This window comes from Gracilinanus agilis, chromosome 6, assembly GCF_016433145.1.
Source record: "Gracilinanus agilis isolate LMUSP501 chromosome 6, AgileGrace, whole genome shotgun sequence".
Taxonomy (NCBI): domain Eukaryota; kingdom Metazoa; phylum Chordata; class Mammalia; order Didelphimorphia; family Didelphidae; genus Gracilinanus; species Gracilinanus agilis.
Genome location: NC_058135.1, coordinates 161,490,826 through 161,508,670, shown reverse-complemented (window position 1 = coordinate 161,508,670; position 17,845 = coordinate 161,490,826). Strand labels below are relative to the sequence as shown.

The following is a 17,845-nucleotide window of genomic DNA, read 5'->3' as shown; positions in this document are numbered from 1 at the left end:
CGATCCTTGGTGATCATGTCGTCAGTGCTTGTCTTCCTAAGATGTGTATAAGAGACAGTTTCTTTTCTTTTCTTTTCTTTTCTTTTCTTTTCTTTTCTTTTCTTTTCTTTTCTTTTCTTTTCTTTTCTTTCCTTTTCCTCTTCTTTATCCTTACTTTCTGTCCTAATAACAACTCTAAGACAGAAAAGTAAGGGCTAGGCAAATACGGTTAAGTGACTTGTGCAGGGTCACACAGCTCAGAAGTATCTGAAGCCAGATTTGAACTCCTGACTTCAGGTCTGGTACTCTATCCACTGTGCCACCTCGCCTCCCTCAGGTCTGCTCTACTTATGAATTTCCTTTTTTAACCTTGTATAAAACAAATGAGCCTAACTTTCAGATTGTGCTTATCTTTTGGAAAATTAAGAAAAGAATTCTGGCATTACTAGGAATTTACCTTTGCGGGGTACAATACTAGACCTTTGACATTTTAATGAATCTGTGACCCTACTGATGTGGGGAGTCCCTCTAATGATGAAGATTGCCACTCGTTCAAGGCTTTTTATCAGGTCTCCAATCTATGATTGTCATTCTTCCTATCAATTCTTCATCAGGGAGCCTACCCAATGTGCTTGGGGCTTCCTCTGCATCAGAGATTCTTAATCTTTTTTTGTGTCATGGACTCCTTTGGCAATCTGGTAAAGCCTATGAACCCTTTCTCAGAATAATATTTTTAAATGCATAAAATAAAATCCACAGGATAATGAAGGAAATCAATTATCATTGAACTATAATGATCAAAACATGTATTTTTAAAAACTAAATTCAGATTCCCCAAGTTATAGCCTCCGGCTCTAGATGTCTTGGCCTTCAGGGCATGGCAAAGGAACACAAGAACCATCCATAGATGATTGCTTCCATTCCCTCCCCCCCCACCCCCAGTCATACATCTCTGATTCTCTGCTTCTTCTGTACAGTTCCTTATCTAGAATATATTCCAGCCTCCTCACCCCACCACGTGCCTTTTGTGGCAACAAACAATCTTTAGAAGATGAAATATCCAACTGGTTTATAACCCTGAGACAATGGCCTATTTCAGCACTCCCTGCCATCCACCTGCCGTGCCCTGCCGGAATATCACATCAAAGTCCAACTTGGTGTGCTCCTTGTCCCTGGGTCACCCTTCGGCTCTGTCTGCTCCATGCTTCTTTTGGCCTCTTGCTTTGGCTATGCTTTTTTTCCATCTACAAAGCAGGACAGAATACTCACTCCCTGCATCCTGTCTCAGAGCACCCGGAGATGACAATGATGTTGGGAAAACTGGATGGTAAAAACCAGGCAGATACATTGTCGGATCATTTGTCCCCATCGTGAAGCAAGCTCTTGGGGAAACCATCAGGACTCAGAGGAAAGTCAAATTCATGGCTATGATCTCGTGAATGGGCATTAAACTGGCAGCCGTAAATCAGGGCTCCCATGCCAGCTCTCCCTCCCCCCTACACTGTGATGTCTGGCAATTTACTTTATGCTCAGTGATTAAGAGGTTGCCATCTCTCAAGTCCCAAAATGAAGTTAGCAGAAGAGACTCCAGCAAAAGCATTCACGTCAAAAAGGCTGAGATGCCAATGGTTACTCAGCAAGGTAGTTGTTCATATTGAGATTCTTTTTTTTTCTTTTTAAACCCTTACTTTCCATCTTGGAATCAATGTTAAGGACTGGTTCCAAGGCAGAAGAGTGGTAAGGGCTAGGCAATTGGGGTGGAGTGACTTGCTTGAGAACACACAGCTAGGAAGTGACAGGGACCAGATATGAATCTAGAACTTTCCATCTGCCCATCATATGGAGGTTCAATGTGAAATTTCTAATGAAACACCAAATAAAAATAAAAAGGAAAGCCTAGGAAAGTGTCCTTCTTTCCACTGATTCTAGCTTTCCTGTAGAAACTTTATTCACTTATCCATAACAATAGTTAGCATTTATGTGGTATTTTAATGTTTGTGAAGTACTTCACAAATATTATCTTATTGGATCAATAACCCTATTGTTATCCCCATTTTACAGATTAGGTAACTGAGGTAGGGAATTGATTAAGTGACTTGCCCAGGATCAGATAGCTAATAAGTGTTTGAACCTAGACTGAGGTTTTCCTGACTCTAGGTCCAGTGTTCTATCTGCTACACTGGAGACCTCTGGGGGCAATTCTATTAATTAATTCATTCATTCACTCATCCATTCATATCCATTTATTTATTTATTTTTTGGGTTTGGGAAAAATTTATTTGATTAATTAATTTAGAATATTTTTAGGTGGTTACAAGATTCATGTTCTTTCCCTCCCCTTTCCTCACACCCTCCCATAGCGACACACAATTCCACTGGGTTTTACATGTGTCATTGATCAAGACCAATTTTCATATTATTGATGGCAATTCTATTCAAGTGATGTGTAAGTGAATGAGTAGATGTGAAATTTTATTGTTGTTCGGTCACATCTGACTTTTCATGACCCTATTTGGGGTTTTCTTGGCAAACCACACTGGAGTGGTTTGATATTTTCTTTTCCAACTTGTTTTCCAGATGAGGAAACTGACAAATTTAAGTGACTTGCTCAGGCTCATATGACTAGTAAATATCTGTGGCTGAATTTGAACTCAGGAAGAGGAGTCTTCCTGACTCCAGGCTCTCAGCATCCTATCTACTGTGCCACCTAGCTGCCCTGAGATATGAAATGCTACCTTCCAAATGAGATATTCCAAAAAACCTGGAGTGATAAACATATTTATTGATTACTAGAGGGAATAATGAATTAATGAAAAAGCATTTATTAAGAGCTTACTATGGACCAGGCTCTGTGCTAAGGGATGGGGAGTGAATAAAATAGTCAATTATATTGACTGTATTTTATTTCATATAATTAACCCTATTTTATTCTCACTTCTTAGTGTTTAAATATTATGAAAGTTAGGCAGACAAGAAAGCAAACAACATCCTCTTAAAATGCAAGGCAGTTCCCCTTGCTTTTTTCTTTCTTTCTTCCTTTAATTTCCCATTCCCTTCATTCTAATTCTAGGTGCACATTATTTTCTATTAGAATATAAGCTCCTAAAAATAAAATTTAAAAAAGAATATAAATTCTTTAAGGTCAGGAACTTGCTTGCTTGCTTAAATTTGGATTCCCAATCCTTAGTACAGTGCCTGGCCCATAGTAATCACTGAATAATGGTTGGGGTTTTTTGCTCATTTGTTATTCCTTCTAATAATCAATAAATGCATCTATCACTACAGATTTCTTGGAACATCTCATTTGGATGAGTGCCATTCACTTTGTCCCAAAGAATCAGTGACTCAGATGTAGAAAGTGCCAGCACTTTGTAACTTGAGTTTAAGAAAATGGCACCCAGAAGTGATGGTGTGGTGGTCTCCCAAGTGCAAATGAATTCCCTTGGAAATGTGATCTGGCAGAAGGAGTTGTCCTATCATGTTTTGATGGCTAGAATACTGGTTGGGAACTGCATAATTTTCATAAAATCCAAGATCTAAAATTTTTTGAAGAAAATTTCAGGAAAAGAAGCTTGCTAACTCCCTGAATCAAGAAAGTGAACTGTTTAAAGAAGGTGCTATAAGGAAGTCTGTGGAAACCATACACCGCATTAGAAGTTCCAGAATGAACTTTGGATATAATTAATTGAACTAAAGGGGGTTGAACACTTTTATTTTGAATGTTAACACTTACGCCAAAGGGGAATGCCCCCAATTGGCTTTTTGTCAACTGAGCCTACCAATGATTGGCTTTGCTCTCTTTCGTTTTTATTTCCCACTTATCTCCAACTATTGTAACTTCCTCTTAGAAAGTGAAATATTGTATGCATCTCTAGTAAAAGAATACTTAGAGATATAAGCTAGTTATGTGAAATTATTCATTGGGGAGACTAAACATGTAAATCTGGGAGATTTCAACATGCTCATCTCCCAGTAGAATCACAGCAGGGATTGTGAAGAGAGAATTAAAATTCTCTTTGTCTATTTTGAGTTAATCAATCAAGAATTTAAAGTACCCCTACTTAACACTGAGTAAATCACTTACAGAAAAAGTTCTCAACCTCAAAGGCCACAAGCACTGCAGTGCTAGGCAAGTTGAAAGGCTGTGATTGGTCCCTTGAAGAGGGAGAGAGACAGGAAGTGATGTGGGAAAAGGGGTATATAAGGCAAGACCCAAAAGAAGATTGATTGATTCCTGGGCTTCTTGAGAGAGACCTTTCTTGTGGCTTCAATCTGGGTTGGAGATTTCTGTGCTGGAGAGGCTTGCTGGGTGAGTGACTGGAGCAGAAGGAAGAGGCTTGCATCGATGGAACCCTTGCTGAAGACACCACCAGGACTTCTGGCTGAAGAGACTACCAGGACTCCACATGGAGATCGAGACTTGAGGGAGCCCTTGCCATGTGGTGAGCTAGACTTCTTTGGATAGCAATTATATGGTATCTAGCTAGGCAATACTTTCTGCTTCTTTCCTACATTTCTCTTCTTTTACTATATTTGCATTATATTAAATTGTTGAAAGCTAATAATAGCTATTTTGACTTGAGGGTTAATTATTTTATAAATGGCGACCACAATCTCATTTTTTAACTCATATTTGTCAAACCCATTTTTACCCTTACATCTACTGGCAAAACCAATTTTAATTGTTACAGAACTAAGCATCTTGTAGACATCTCCCTTTTACATGAACTATATACCAAGCTTGGGAAGAGATCTCAGCCTTTTCACATTTAAAATATTCTGGGTAATCCTATTTTTTAAAACTCACCAGAAAAAGGAGCTCCATCTCTCGCCAGGGCTTAGAACAGTGCAGGCACATAATAGGGACTGAATATATTCTAGTAGACTTGACTCAACTCACTCACCCATTCCAACCTTTCACACTATCAAGGAATTCTTCAAATCTCAAATACTACAACTTAAGCCCATTTTTAATCTTTTCTCTTCAAAAGAGATGGAAAACAGCTGATCATTTATTTGAATTAATCCTTTGTACATTTGAAGTCATTCGATTATCTATTTTTAGCCCTCTCCTTTCCAAACGAAACCATCTCAGTTCCTTTGGCCTCCTTATGGATTTGATTTTATTGCTCTTTAAGTATCTTGGAGGTTCTCCTCTGAATCCTTTCCAAGTTTTCCTTTTAAGTTGTGGGGCCACTAGGCACTCCCCTCTAATAAAGGTCTGACCAGTGTTGTGGATAATGAAAGGATTACTTCATGATTACTGTCTATTCGACTCTTACTTTATAATTCCATCACCTACCAATAATGCTGCCCTACATTCTATGGAAATTGTGAGGAATAAATAAATTATAAAATGATGGGCACTTTCCAACCTTAAGGTACTGAATTATAAATGTAAGAGAAGGAAGATATTGTGTTGCTGGGAACAGTATGGGCATTGAAGAGAAAAGAAATCTGGAAAAAAGTTGGATGGTGGTGGCAGTGATGTAGATATTAAATATTTCATGTGCACATCGAATATATTATGTACAATAAATTAATTATATATCATTATTACATTAGAAATATTAACTAAAAGAACTAATAAAGAGGAGAGAGTTGAAGGAAACTCAAGGAAGGGAGAAAGAGAACAAGCATTTTATTAAGTGCCTACTATGTGCCAGGTGTTGTGCAAAGCACTTCATAAATATTATCTCATTTGAGAAAGGAACACAGTGTCTGCTTTACTCTGCCTATTTGCTAAGCTAAATTAAAAAAAATCCTTACCTTCTGTCTTAGAATCAATATTAAGTATTGATTCCAAGGCAGAAGAACAATAAGGGCCAGGCAATTAGGGTTAAGTGACTTGCCCAAGGTCATATAGGAAGTGTCTGAGGCCAGAGTTGAACCTAGCTTCTCCCATCTCTGTGTCTGGCTTGCAATCCACTAAGCCATCTAGCTGTCCCTCAGCTAAATTTAATATCAATCATAAAAGCAAGTTGAATACAATAGAAATGTGAGTTTTGTGTTAAATAATACTGAAAAAAGTAAAAATAAAATAAAATAAAAATACTTGTCGATAGTGATTAAACTGTACAAGAAGGAAATGGAAAAACATCAGTAAAGTGGATTAGCTGAATTAATCTCACTGAGTGAAATAGTGTCCTGAGCTCCAGAAAGCTTCGTTTTGAAATGAGAACAACATTCATTATGCTTTTATTGAACATTGGACAGAAAGCTAAGAACTGATAAGTTCATCCAGAGGCCATTCACATAGATAAGCTGAGACCTTTAGTTACATAAGATCTGGAGGGACTTTGAAGTTTCCATTTTGTGAGCTACTCTTTCTAAACTATCAGAAACAATTACAAGTAATTATATGGGAATGGGCAGGAATTCGTCTCTTCTTGTAAAAGAAATAAGACCTCTGGCTGCCATGGCCATTTGTTAACAAGGAAAGGAATCATTTTCTGAGAAGTCGAAGCAAGAATCTGAGCAGCTTGAGTGTGTGATCTCTGCTCAGTTCCTGCCCTGCTTCCTTATCATATACACTGTGCCTTTTTCCAAGGAATCTAATAAAGTCTTAATAACATTGGGAAGGCACTGTGGCTCAATGGAAAGAGGAAAGTATTGGTTTTGGAGTTAGAGGTTGTTGTTTTTTGGTTGGTTCCATCCTGTCCCACATTCTGTGACTCCATTTTGGGGTTTTCTTGGCAAAGATACTGGAGTGTTTTGTCATTTCCTTCTCCAGCTCACTTTTCAGAGGAGGAAAATGAGGCAAACAGGATTAACTGACTTGCCTGGGGTCACACAACTAGTAAATGTCTGAGACCAAATTTGAATCCAAAATGAGTCTTCCTAATTCCAGGGGGCTAGTTGCTCTTAGAGGACTTGGGTTCAAATTCTACCTTGGATAGTCATTACCTATGTGAGTTGAGCCAGTCACGAAACATCAGTTTCTTTATCTCTAAAGTGGAGATGTTGGACTAGATGACATCTGAGGTCTCTTCTAACTCCAAATCTATGATACTGTGACCTGAGTCGTGATCTAAGCCAACTCTCCCATTTTAGAAATGAAAAATTGGAAACCTAGATAGGGTTAATGATTTGCACAAGACCATATAGGTAACAACTTCAGAAGCAATGTTTGAATCCAAGTCCTCTGACTTCCAGAGTAAGTGGCTTTTCCCACTGAACCATTCAGCTCTTTATAATCCTATACTAATTCTCCAAACAACACAGTTAAAACAATATCCAGATAACAAATGAGTAGCAAAACATGGATGTGAAGAGTGGTTTGAGAAAGTGTATTGTAGTAGAAAAACACTGTGGGATTTCAAGTTATGAGTCCTACATATTAATTCCAGCTCAGCCACTTGCCTTAGTTTCCATAACCATCTAATGAGGGAATTGGATCAGCTCTATAATTTGTCTTATGACATATTGTGCTATGACAATAGAGACAGTTAGAGTGGATAGTGGACTAGGAAATAAGGATTGTTGAGCACCTACAGGGCAGTGAGGTAGCACAGTGGATAGAGCACCAGTCCTGGAATTGAGATGTCCTGGGTTCAAATCTACCCTCAGACCCTTCCTATCTCTGTGACCTTGGCAACTAATACCTATTGCTTGGCTCTTGTGGCTCTTCTCTCTTAGAATTAATATTAAGGCAGAAGGTAAGTTTTTTTTTTTTAAAGCATCCAATATGTGTCAAGCACTGCTATGCACTTCCCCCCTTACAAATATCTCCTTTGATCCTCAGAGCAGCCCTACAGTTGGATGCTATTATGATCTCCATTTTACAGTTGAAGAAACTGAGGCACACAGCAGGTAAGCAACTTGATACAGGTCACGTAGCTAAAGTAGATATCTGAGATTGGATTTGAATTTCAGTTTTCCTCACTCTAGACCTTGTTTGGAGTTAAGCAGACTCAAGTCTTGTCTTTTGGTAGTGTTGACTCTGAAACAAATGAACAGTGTGACCAGGACCGAATCATTTCACCTCTCTGTGGCCCAGACAACTCAGCAAGTTGCTGAACCCTCTTCGGTGGAGAGAATCTCCACACCCAAGAATCCACAGATAAAATATCAAATCTGGATTTTGCTCGTTTGAGGCACAGCTAAAAATAGGTTTGGTTCACTTGACATCCAATATAAGGATCCGACTACTAGACTGTGTTGTCTTACTAGTAGATGGTATGTGAGTCACATTTCATTGTCCTGGAGAAGAGAATTTTTGTAATGTAAAAAGCAGAATATGGCCCACTCCAGGAAAATGGCATCATGATGGGATCTACCTTGTCATTCACTCAGCCTAGACCTCAACTCAAAAAACCAAATAAGGCTCACTCCCATCTCCCACTGTTCTAGAATGTTTTTTAAGTGTCTTCTGACCCTGGAATCCCAGGTCAGAGAGTTTGTCACACCTGAGAGGGGACCTTTGGTCCACTGGACTAGAATGTTCATGGAATACAATTCTGAGGTACCCCTGCCTCAGGACTACCAATCCTTTGCCTCTTCAAACTTCTTCCTTCCAAGCCTTCACCCTACTCTCAGGCCAAGTATAAATCCTTTATTTACAGGCCATTCACATAGATGAGTGCAGACCTTAGTTACTTAAGATCTAGAGGGACTTTGAAGTTCTCATTTTATAAGCTACGCTTTCTAAACTATCAGAAACCAATTATGAGTAATTATATGGGTGTGGGCAGGAATTCATCTCTTCTTGTAAAAGAAATAAGACCTCTGGCTGCCATGGCCATTTGTTAATAAGGAAAGGAATCATTTTCTGAGAAGTTGAAGCAAGAATCTGAGGAGCTTGAGTGTGTGATCTCTGCTCAATTCCTGCTTCCTTATCATATACACTGTGCCTTTTTCCAAGGAATCTATAAAGTCTTAATAACATTGGGAAGGCACTGTGGCATGATGGAAAGACTACAGTATTGGCTTTGGAGTCAGAGGACTTGAGTCCAAATTCCGCCTTGGATGTGTACTATGTATGGGAGTACAAGAACTGACTAAACTTTAATTTCTTCATCTCTAAAGTCGAAAAATTGGACTAGATGCTATCTGAGATCTTGTCTAACTTCAGATCTACTCTGACTTGAGAGGTCATCTAGGCCAACCATCTTATTGTATATCTGAAGAAACTGAGAGTAAAGAGGACAGATAGTGAAGTCTCAGGTAGTTGTTTTGAATGGTGAAACTCAGATCTTTGTGATGCCTTTTTTTTTTTAAAACCCTTACCTTCCGTCTTGGAGTCAGTACTGTGTATTGGCTCCAGGGCAGAAGAGTGGTAAGGGTAGGCAATGGGGGTCAAGTGACTTGCCCAGGGTCACACAGCTGGGAAGTGGCTGAGGCCAGATTTGAACCTAGGACCTCCCGTCTCTAGGCTTGGCTCTCAATCCACTGAGCTACCCAGCTGCCCCCTGTGATGCCTTTTTAAAAGAACTGTCTCCTTTGAAAGAATAGTTTACTGCAAATATGAATAAAATGGACATAGGTGTTTTTTTTTTTGTTTTGTTTTGTTTTTTGTTTTGTTTTTTTTTAACCCTTACCTTCTGTCTTGGAGTCAATACTGTGTATTGGTTCCAAGGCAGAAGAGTGGTAAGGGTAGGCAATGGGGGTCAAGTGACTTGCCCAGGGTCACACAGCTGGGAAGTGCCTGAGGCCAGATTTGAACCTAGGACCTCCCGTCTCTAGGCCTGGCTCTCAATCCACTGAGCTACCCAGCTGCCCCCATAGACATAGGTTTTGAACAATGGTATGTATATATAACCAGTGGAATTGCTTGTTGGCTTTTGGAGGGGGGAGGAAAGAGTGAGGGGGGGGAGATCATGAATCATGTAACCATGGAAAAATATTCTAAATAAAAATTAAAAAAAAAAGAAAGAATAGTTTACTCCTTCTCACTAGTGAAGAGAGGCACACAATGCCTTTTTAAAAGAACTGTCTCATTGGATAGAATAAATTACTCCTAATCACTAGTTGGGGGGGGGGGAGGGGAGATAGAAGCAGAGAGAGATTGAGACAGATAGACAGAGAGATAGAGATGCCTTATGCCTTTTTAAAAAAGAATTGTCTCATTTGACTGAAGAATTTAGCCCCCTCTAATCACTAGGGGAGAGAGAGAGAGAAAGGGACAGAGACAGAGATAGAGACGCCTGATGCCTTTTTAAAAAAATTGTCTCATTGGACAGAACAAATTATCCCCTCTGATCATTAGGGAAAACTGAGAGGAGAGACAGAGGCAGAGATAGAAACAGAGAGATAGAGATGCCTTGTGCCTTTTTTAAAAAAGAACTGTCTCATTTGTCAGAAGAATTTACCCCCTCTTATCACTAGGGAAGCCAGAGACAGAGACAGCCAGCCAGAGACAATTAACTTCAAGTTAATAATAATAATAATAATAAAGAGGCTATATCTAGCGATCCCTTCAGCCAAGCTGTTCCTTAAGCAGCATGTAAAAGCAGCATTTTTCAAGGAAAGCATTTTAAGGAGATAAGGAAGAGATCAAGTCCGCTTTTCATAGCCACCTTTTCTCTAGCAGCGTGACACCCCGTTAACCAATCCTTCAGGTAGGAGCTCTGGTCACAACAGAAACCAGCCCGTTTTGGTGCTCAGCAGGAATCCGTGACTCTAACCTCCCAGAGGACCAAGGGTGCATCTCTACCCAGAGCTGAAATTCTCCCGGCTCCCTAGCCGCGGAGCAGTGACTCACCTTGCCCCGAAGGACGCCCCTTGCCTTGGCTGCAGCGGCTGAGGAACGGCGGCGAGAAGCGCTCCCGCTGGTCCAGCCCCCACCTCGTGGGTGTGCACAGCCCTAGTGCCAGCTCGCTGTGTTCAGGGCTCCCTGCGCTGCCTTGGCTGTCCTTGACTCTGGCAGGGGCTTGCACTCAGCCCAGTGGCTGATAGGACTGGCAGCCGCATGACCTCGCTCTCGGGCTGGAGAGCTTAATTAAACATAGCCTGACGAGGTGCCCCTTTTCAGAGCTGGAAAGCACTAGACGCCACTGACGCTATTGGCAGCTGCCAGGCTGGGAATTCAAGCGTTCGAGATTTTTCAAAAGGTGAAAAAGGACTTAAAAGCCCGGTTTTGCTCCAGGTGGGCATACTGGGGAAGAAGTCCTCCTCTTCCCGTGATTTCAGAATATCCTTCGAGACTGAAGAAAGAAAAGCAGAGTCCAGGGATTCCCGGAATGGTCCCAACACTGACCCTAAACACTTTGTCTTTCTCCACTGGCGCCACTAAAAAGGGGGGAGAATTATAGCAGCTTCTCATCTCCAGGGAAACAACTTGACTGGTATATGCCTTCTGTGTTCCAGAGGACTCTGAACTCTTCCTGCTCTTGGCGGTATTACAGATAAGAGTTTGTCATTGCAATCTGGATTTGTATGGTCACTCTGCTCCCCAACAATTTCAAAACAATTTTCAATTAGTGCCCCTCCTTCTCAGAGCAGGGGGCCACCTCTAAAGAACAATAGCCCGCCCCAAGAACGGTCATAACAAAGAGGAGGGGAGCTCGTCTAGCTTTCCCTATCTGTGGATGTCTGCTGTAGAATGATGGAAACCAAGTGATAATGAATTTCCCTCTACACCCCATCTCTTTCTCTAACTTGCCATTTGGGGTCTGAAATCCTGACTATTAGAAATAATATTTTTGGATATGAAATTGAGTCTTCCAGCTCCCCCCCCCCCCCACCCTCAACACACACGAGCTTTTAAGATGTGAATGCCCCAGAAGGACAACACATGAAGTTATTTTAGTTAGGAATACTTTAAATTTTAATTCATTTATCAGATTTTTTTAAAAAGAGCCATCTGCTAAGTTTTTGAGGGAATAAACACAGGATCAATAGGAAGAGTTCAAGGAAAGGTGTAGAGCTTCTACCGCCCAAGAGAAAGGGCCTGGGTAGGTCACTGAAGTACCACACCCTGGGCACAGTAAACTGAAAGACAGAGTTTGCTGAGAGCTGATAAGGAGAAAAGAGCCTTGGAAATATAGAGAGGAAGGGCATGAAGACAGACTTTATTTAGAGGGCAATTTGGCCCAAGACTGGCCCTGGTCATAGTAAATTTTTTTTCATGTCAGAGCTCCTTTTAATTTTATTATCTATTTTTAAAATTCGATTTGATTTTTAATTTTTTTCCCATGGTTTCATGATTCATGTTGTCTTCCTCTCCTCTTCCCAACCCCCTCCCAGAGTTGACATGCAATTCCACTGGGTTATACATATATTATCACTCAAATCGTATTTCCATATTATTCATTTTTGTAATAGAGTAATCTTTTAAAACCAAAACCCAAAATCATATACCCATATAAACAAGTGATAAATCATATGTTTTCTTCTGGATTTCTACTTCCATAGTTCTTTCTCTAGATGTGGATAGCATTCTTTCTTATAAGTCTCTCAGAATCGTCCTGGACAATTAAAGTATTGTACAATACTTTATATTGTAAATATAAATAAATAATTTTTATTTATTATTATTATTATTATTACATATATAATATAAAATTATTTTAAAAATAAAAAGTACAACAAAAGTATTGCTTTTAGTAGCAAAGTCTATTATATTTGATCATCCCACAATGTTTCTGTTACAGGGTACAATGTTCTCCTAGTTCTGCTTATTTCACTCCACATCAGTTTATGGAGGTCTTTCCAGTTCTTATAGAAATCAAGCAGTTCACCATTCCTTATAGCACAATAATATTCCATCACTATCATATACCACAATTTGTTCAGCCATTCCCCAATCGAGGGACACCCCTTTATTTTCCATTTTTCTGCCACCACAAAAAGCACAGCTACAAATATTTTTGCACAGACAGAACCTTTCCCATTTTTTTTATTTCTTTGGGATTCAAACCCAGTAGTGGACCTGCATTCTTTTAAAGTCTTTTGTGCATAATTTCATGGTAATTTTTTTAAAAGATCCTGTTTTGGGGAAGAAACAAAACAAAACATATTTTGGATCCTTATAGTTTATTTCCCAAGGGAACAGCTGATGGCACATAACATCTATGTTGTTCATTTAGTCTATTCAAGAATCATAATCCACCTGCTTGTACTAGCTATTATAATAAGAACAAAAGGAAGCTTTCATTTTGAAACATTCCTACTGAAGCATTAACACAATCCTTAAATAACACACCTTTGAGCACTCTGAGCAATTCCCCTGGCATAGAACCTGTGGAGCCGAACTTGCCCAAAGAATGCACTTGAGAAATGGCCCTGAATCCTTAACAAGTGGAAAAGTTAGGATTCTGACAGGTCAAGAGTACTTTGAGGATCTCCAGTGCACTTGCCCTCTCTCCTCTGAATGACTAGGCATCTCTTGTTTGAACTCTTCATTCCTACCGTTAATCATGTATTATATTGTTTTCTTCCTTTTTTTAAACCCTTACCTTCTGTCTGAGAATTGATACTAAGGATCATTTTTAAGACCAAAGATCAGTAAGGGCTAGGCAATGGGGGTTAAGTGACTTTCCCAGAGTCAGGAAGTCTCTGAGGTCAGTTTCGAATCCAGGACCTTCTCTCTCTAGATCTTACTCTCTCTCCACTGAACCACCAAGCTGCCCCTATATATCGTTTTTTATGACTTTAAAAGCACTACTCTGACTTGGGCCAATAGGTTTCACTAAACCACCGAAGAAGTCCACAAAACAAAATATAGGAAGAGTTCATAGGATGTAAGAATTCCTGGGTCCAAGGCTATCTATAGACCTTTCAATTCTAAAGACATTAGCAGTGATTCTCCGGGTATATCTTGGCTCTTCAGTTAGAATAATAGCTCCCTCATCACTATAGGACACTATTTTTCTCTCTCTTAGAATGCTTTGCAGATAGCAGATATATAATAAATACTTGGATTGATTTTTTAAAAATAGACAATCTTTATCTCAAAAAGGCTTTCAATATGGTAACCCAAATGCCCCTGATGTGTCAAGTATTTAATTCTCTTCTTAGCTGCAGCTAGGTGGCACAGTAGAGTACTTGGACCAGAGCCAGGAATTCTCATCTTCCTGATTTCAAATCCTGCCTCAGACACTTAGTCACTGTGTGACCCTGGGCAAATCACTTAACCCCGCTTGCCTCAATTTCCTCATCCATAAAATGAGCTAGAGAAGAAAATGGCAAACCATTATAGTATCATTGTCAAGAAAACCCCAAATGGGGTCAACTGAAACAACTGAACAATGAAATAGCTGCATTAATTTCTCAGTCATTAGCTGTATCTTCTTAAAAGAAAAAAATATATATATACATATATATATATATTTACACACATATCTAAATGCTAGGTGAGTTGACTTTTTTGTACTTCAGTACCTTGGTGATGGGGAATAGAATACTGGACATGAAATCAGAAGAAAACCCGAGTTCAAATTCTTCCCTAGATCCTAGCTAGCCTTGTGTCCCTAAGCAAGTCAAATTTTTTGTTGTTGTTGTTGTATCAACTCTCCAAGACCCTATTTGGAATTTTCTTGGTAAAGATACCAGAGTGACTTGTCATTTGCTTCTCCAACTCATTTTACAGAAGTGGAAACTGAGGCAAATAGGGTGAAGTGACTTGCCCAGGGTCACACAGCTACTAAGTGTCTGAGGCAGGATTTTAAATCAGGAAAATGAGTCTTTCTGACTGCAGGCCCAGCGTTCTATCCAATGCACCACTTAGCTGCCCATTAAATGCCATAAAATATTAGCTACTATTATCTTTCTTCTTTTTTAGTCTGTGACAAAGGAAGGCCTTCTGAATAAGGTCAGAAAAAGGGCTATGTTTGAAAAATGAATGTGATGTAAAAAGCCAAAAGGCATATATTTAAAATGTTAGGAGAAATGTTTTATTGCTCTTTAATCTTTTTAACACATTTGCTGAACATGATATCTCACTATAAAGACAGTCTCCCTTTTGAGTCTCTACCAGCCTCCAAAGAGGCCAGTCAACCTTAAACAAATGAACAAACTGCTGAGCTCCACCTGCCTCCCTGTGTCACTTCTTTTTATAGCCCTCCTGATAAGACACTTTCATTTAGACCTGAGCGTTACATGGGGTCTGGCTGCCTGTGCCACTGCCATTTCCTTCTTCTCAGAAGCTTGCATAGCTAACCGTGGTTGGCACTGTGTTGAAATCTGAAGGACATACACATTTCCTCCAGGCACCAGAAGGCAGGGATTCCCTTAAGTCTAAAACAAATAGCTAATTGCAACATTGGTTACAATGAAATAAATTTCTCTGAGTATTAGCAAATAGCAGGGAAAATTTAATCACCTGTTAAAAAGCCTCCACCATACTTAGCCCACACACAGATCCTCTCCACTCAACATCAGCCCATTGAAAATGGATAGAATATATTAAAATTATATTCTGTTGGATCACATAGTCATTTTATAAAATTCTTACCATCTCTCTTAGAATCATTCCAAAGCATTAGAGCAGTGAGGACTAGACGATTAGGATTAAGGGACTTGCCCAGAATCACACAGCTAGGAAGTGTCTGAGCTAAATTTGAACCCAGGACCTCCCATCTCCAGCCTCGCTCTCTGTCCACTGAGACACCTACCAGCCCCTGGATCATATAATCTTAATCCAAATTTATAAAATTTATACTTTAAACATTAGAGATTTATGATGACCTGTGAGGTTGATGCTCTAGATATGATCACCAACTTACGGATGGGGAAAATGAGGCTGAAAAAGTTTAAATAACTGAGATTGAATTTGAAATTAGGTCTTTCCAGGACTTCTATTCATTCTTACATAGATAGATCATAAATAAAACATCTTAATGCAGAATAAGAATATTAAACAACTAAAAAGCATATGCATCTGGCACGATGACTCAAGTACTCATTCTAAGACATTTTGCAGCAATAGGACAGATGCTGAGGTGAGTTCAACAACCACCTACAAAACTAAATGGAATTTCCCTTGTCCGAAGTTCTGGTTCAGTCATGTTAAAATTCTCTAATCTCTGACAGTCTTCTCCTCTAGGAACCCTTTCCCCTCTCCCTGCATGAATATCCTGCACCGAGCTCTCTAATCTTTCTTTGCCTTTCATCCTTTTTTCTTTTCTTTTCTTTTTTTTTTTATCAGAGGATCCCAATTGTGTAAGCACAGAATTTCATCTGAGTTTCTAAGTCAATCCACTTCTGTACAGTAAAGTCAGACCGTGTGAGAGGTACTTACATGGCAGTACTGGCGGCACACTCAATCTGAAGAAGCTCTGTTCTTGGAGGAAGGGCTGTTTAAATAGTTGTGCTTATTCACGCCTTGGATAGCACGTTTCTTTACGCGTGTGTGTGCACGCTCATGCAGGTACTTGAAAAACCTGCAGCGTGGGCTAGATGAAAATGACAGAAAGTATGTAGATACTAAATCTGTCCTGGTTATTCAGGTTTGCTATGAAGTCCATTCAGGCAACAGCATCTGAGATGACCGTGAAGTTGTCTCACTTTTCTACCCTCTTCTTTCTCCACCACTGGAGGATAGACCTATTTCCCAAGGTTGGAAGGAGTAGGTCAGCTCCACACTGTGTGGGAAACAGAACTCTGCGACCCTTCTGACTTTCTTGCTTTCAATGGGACTTTTTTTCAGTTAGTCATTGCATCACTTCAAAACATCCGCCTTGTGAGGTTGATTTCATGAGTTCCATTGGCGGTATGCCAAGCTGAGTGCCAGCCCACGGTTGCCTAATTAATGAGAAGTTGCTTTCCACTGGAACTGAATGTACAGAATCCAGCGGCTACAGTGGAGAGCCAGGCTGGGATGATTCTATTTTCTGTTCAACATCAAAACCTGATTTAATCTGATCTTGTCAATTCCCATTGGTATTCCTTTCCCCGATTTCTGCTCCTTTATAAGACAATTCCAAACACAGGAGTTGAGAGGTTCCTCAGGGGAGTTAAATCCAAAGACTGTGTGTGTGTTTGTGTGTGCACCTGTGAGAAGGAATCTTGAGTCTGTGTGTATAAGCATCTGTCACCACTGGTGGAAATCTTCCTGAGGATGGTCAAGCTATATTGTGCCAGTGTTGAGGCGTTGGTTTATTACTTTTTTTTACTTGTTAGCTGTATAAAAAAGCCATTGATAATGATACACATAAAACCCAGTGGAATTGTGCATTGGCTAAGGGGGGGTTAGGGGGACTTGGGGGAGAGAGAAAGAACATGAAACATGTAACTAGGGGAAAATATTCAAATTTAAAATTAAACAAAAATAAAAAAGTCATTGATAGTTTACAACATGCTAAATCTGTTAGGTGCGATTATTTGGGTGAATGAGGGAAGAGAGACATTAGCCTTGGCATGAGTCTGGGCATGGGAAGAGTCCGTGTGGGTTTATTTCAGCACATACCATGACAAGGCAAGTGCTTGCCTATTTTGCTTTCCCATTCCTGCATTAAGAATGTATTTGGACAAATAAAGGTCTAGAAGATGATTCTCTTGGAAATGGTAACCATATGTGAAAGAAAGGGGGTAAACGACATGATGTATTTCTTCTTCTTGGTGACAAAATTAAGAAATGAAGGTAGATAAGCATTTTTGTACATTTGTGGTGAAAGAAGAGGGACAAAGAGAGTACTTGGCACCTGGGCAAAGAGTACCCTTGGTTAATTGGGAAATTGTTTTGTTTTCTGATCCAATCTCTTGGCTTTGGTGTGATAGAAATCTACTTATTCTTGTCTCCCTAATTCCTTCCATATAAGGCCTGTGTCTTAAACATTAGAGCTAGGTAGGAGTTTAGAGAATATCTAACATAATTTCCTTATTTTTCAGATGAGGAAACTGAGGCCTAGGGAAGGGAAATGATTTTCCAAAGTCACACAATTAGTAGCTGGATTATTAGGATTTGAACTCAAGCTTTAAAAAATTC

The 17,845-nt window shown here is 39.7% G+C and overlaps 1 protein-coding gene across 1 annotated transcript in view; it reads right to left on the bottom strand.

Moving 5' to 3' along the window:
- Positions 1-16,424, bottom strand: part of HOPX (HOP homeobox) — a 42,134-nt gene extending 25,710 nt beyond the window's left edge. Inside the window, exon 1 of the mRNA XM_044680314.1 lies at positions 16,160-16,424. The gene's annotated coding sequence lies outside the window, so the exon portion shown is untranslated. The remainder of the gene's footprint in view (positions 1-16,159) is intronic.
- Between the last annotated feature and the right edge of the window lie 1,421 nt (positions 16,425-17,845).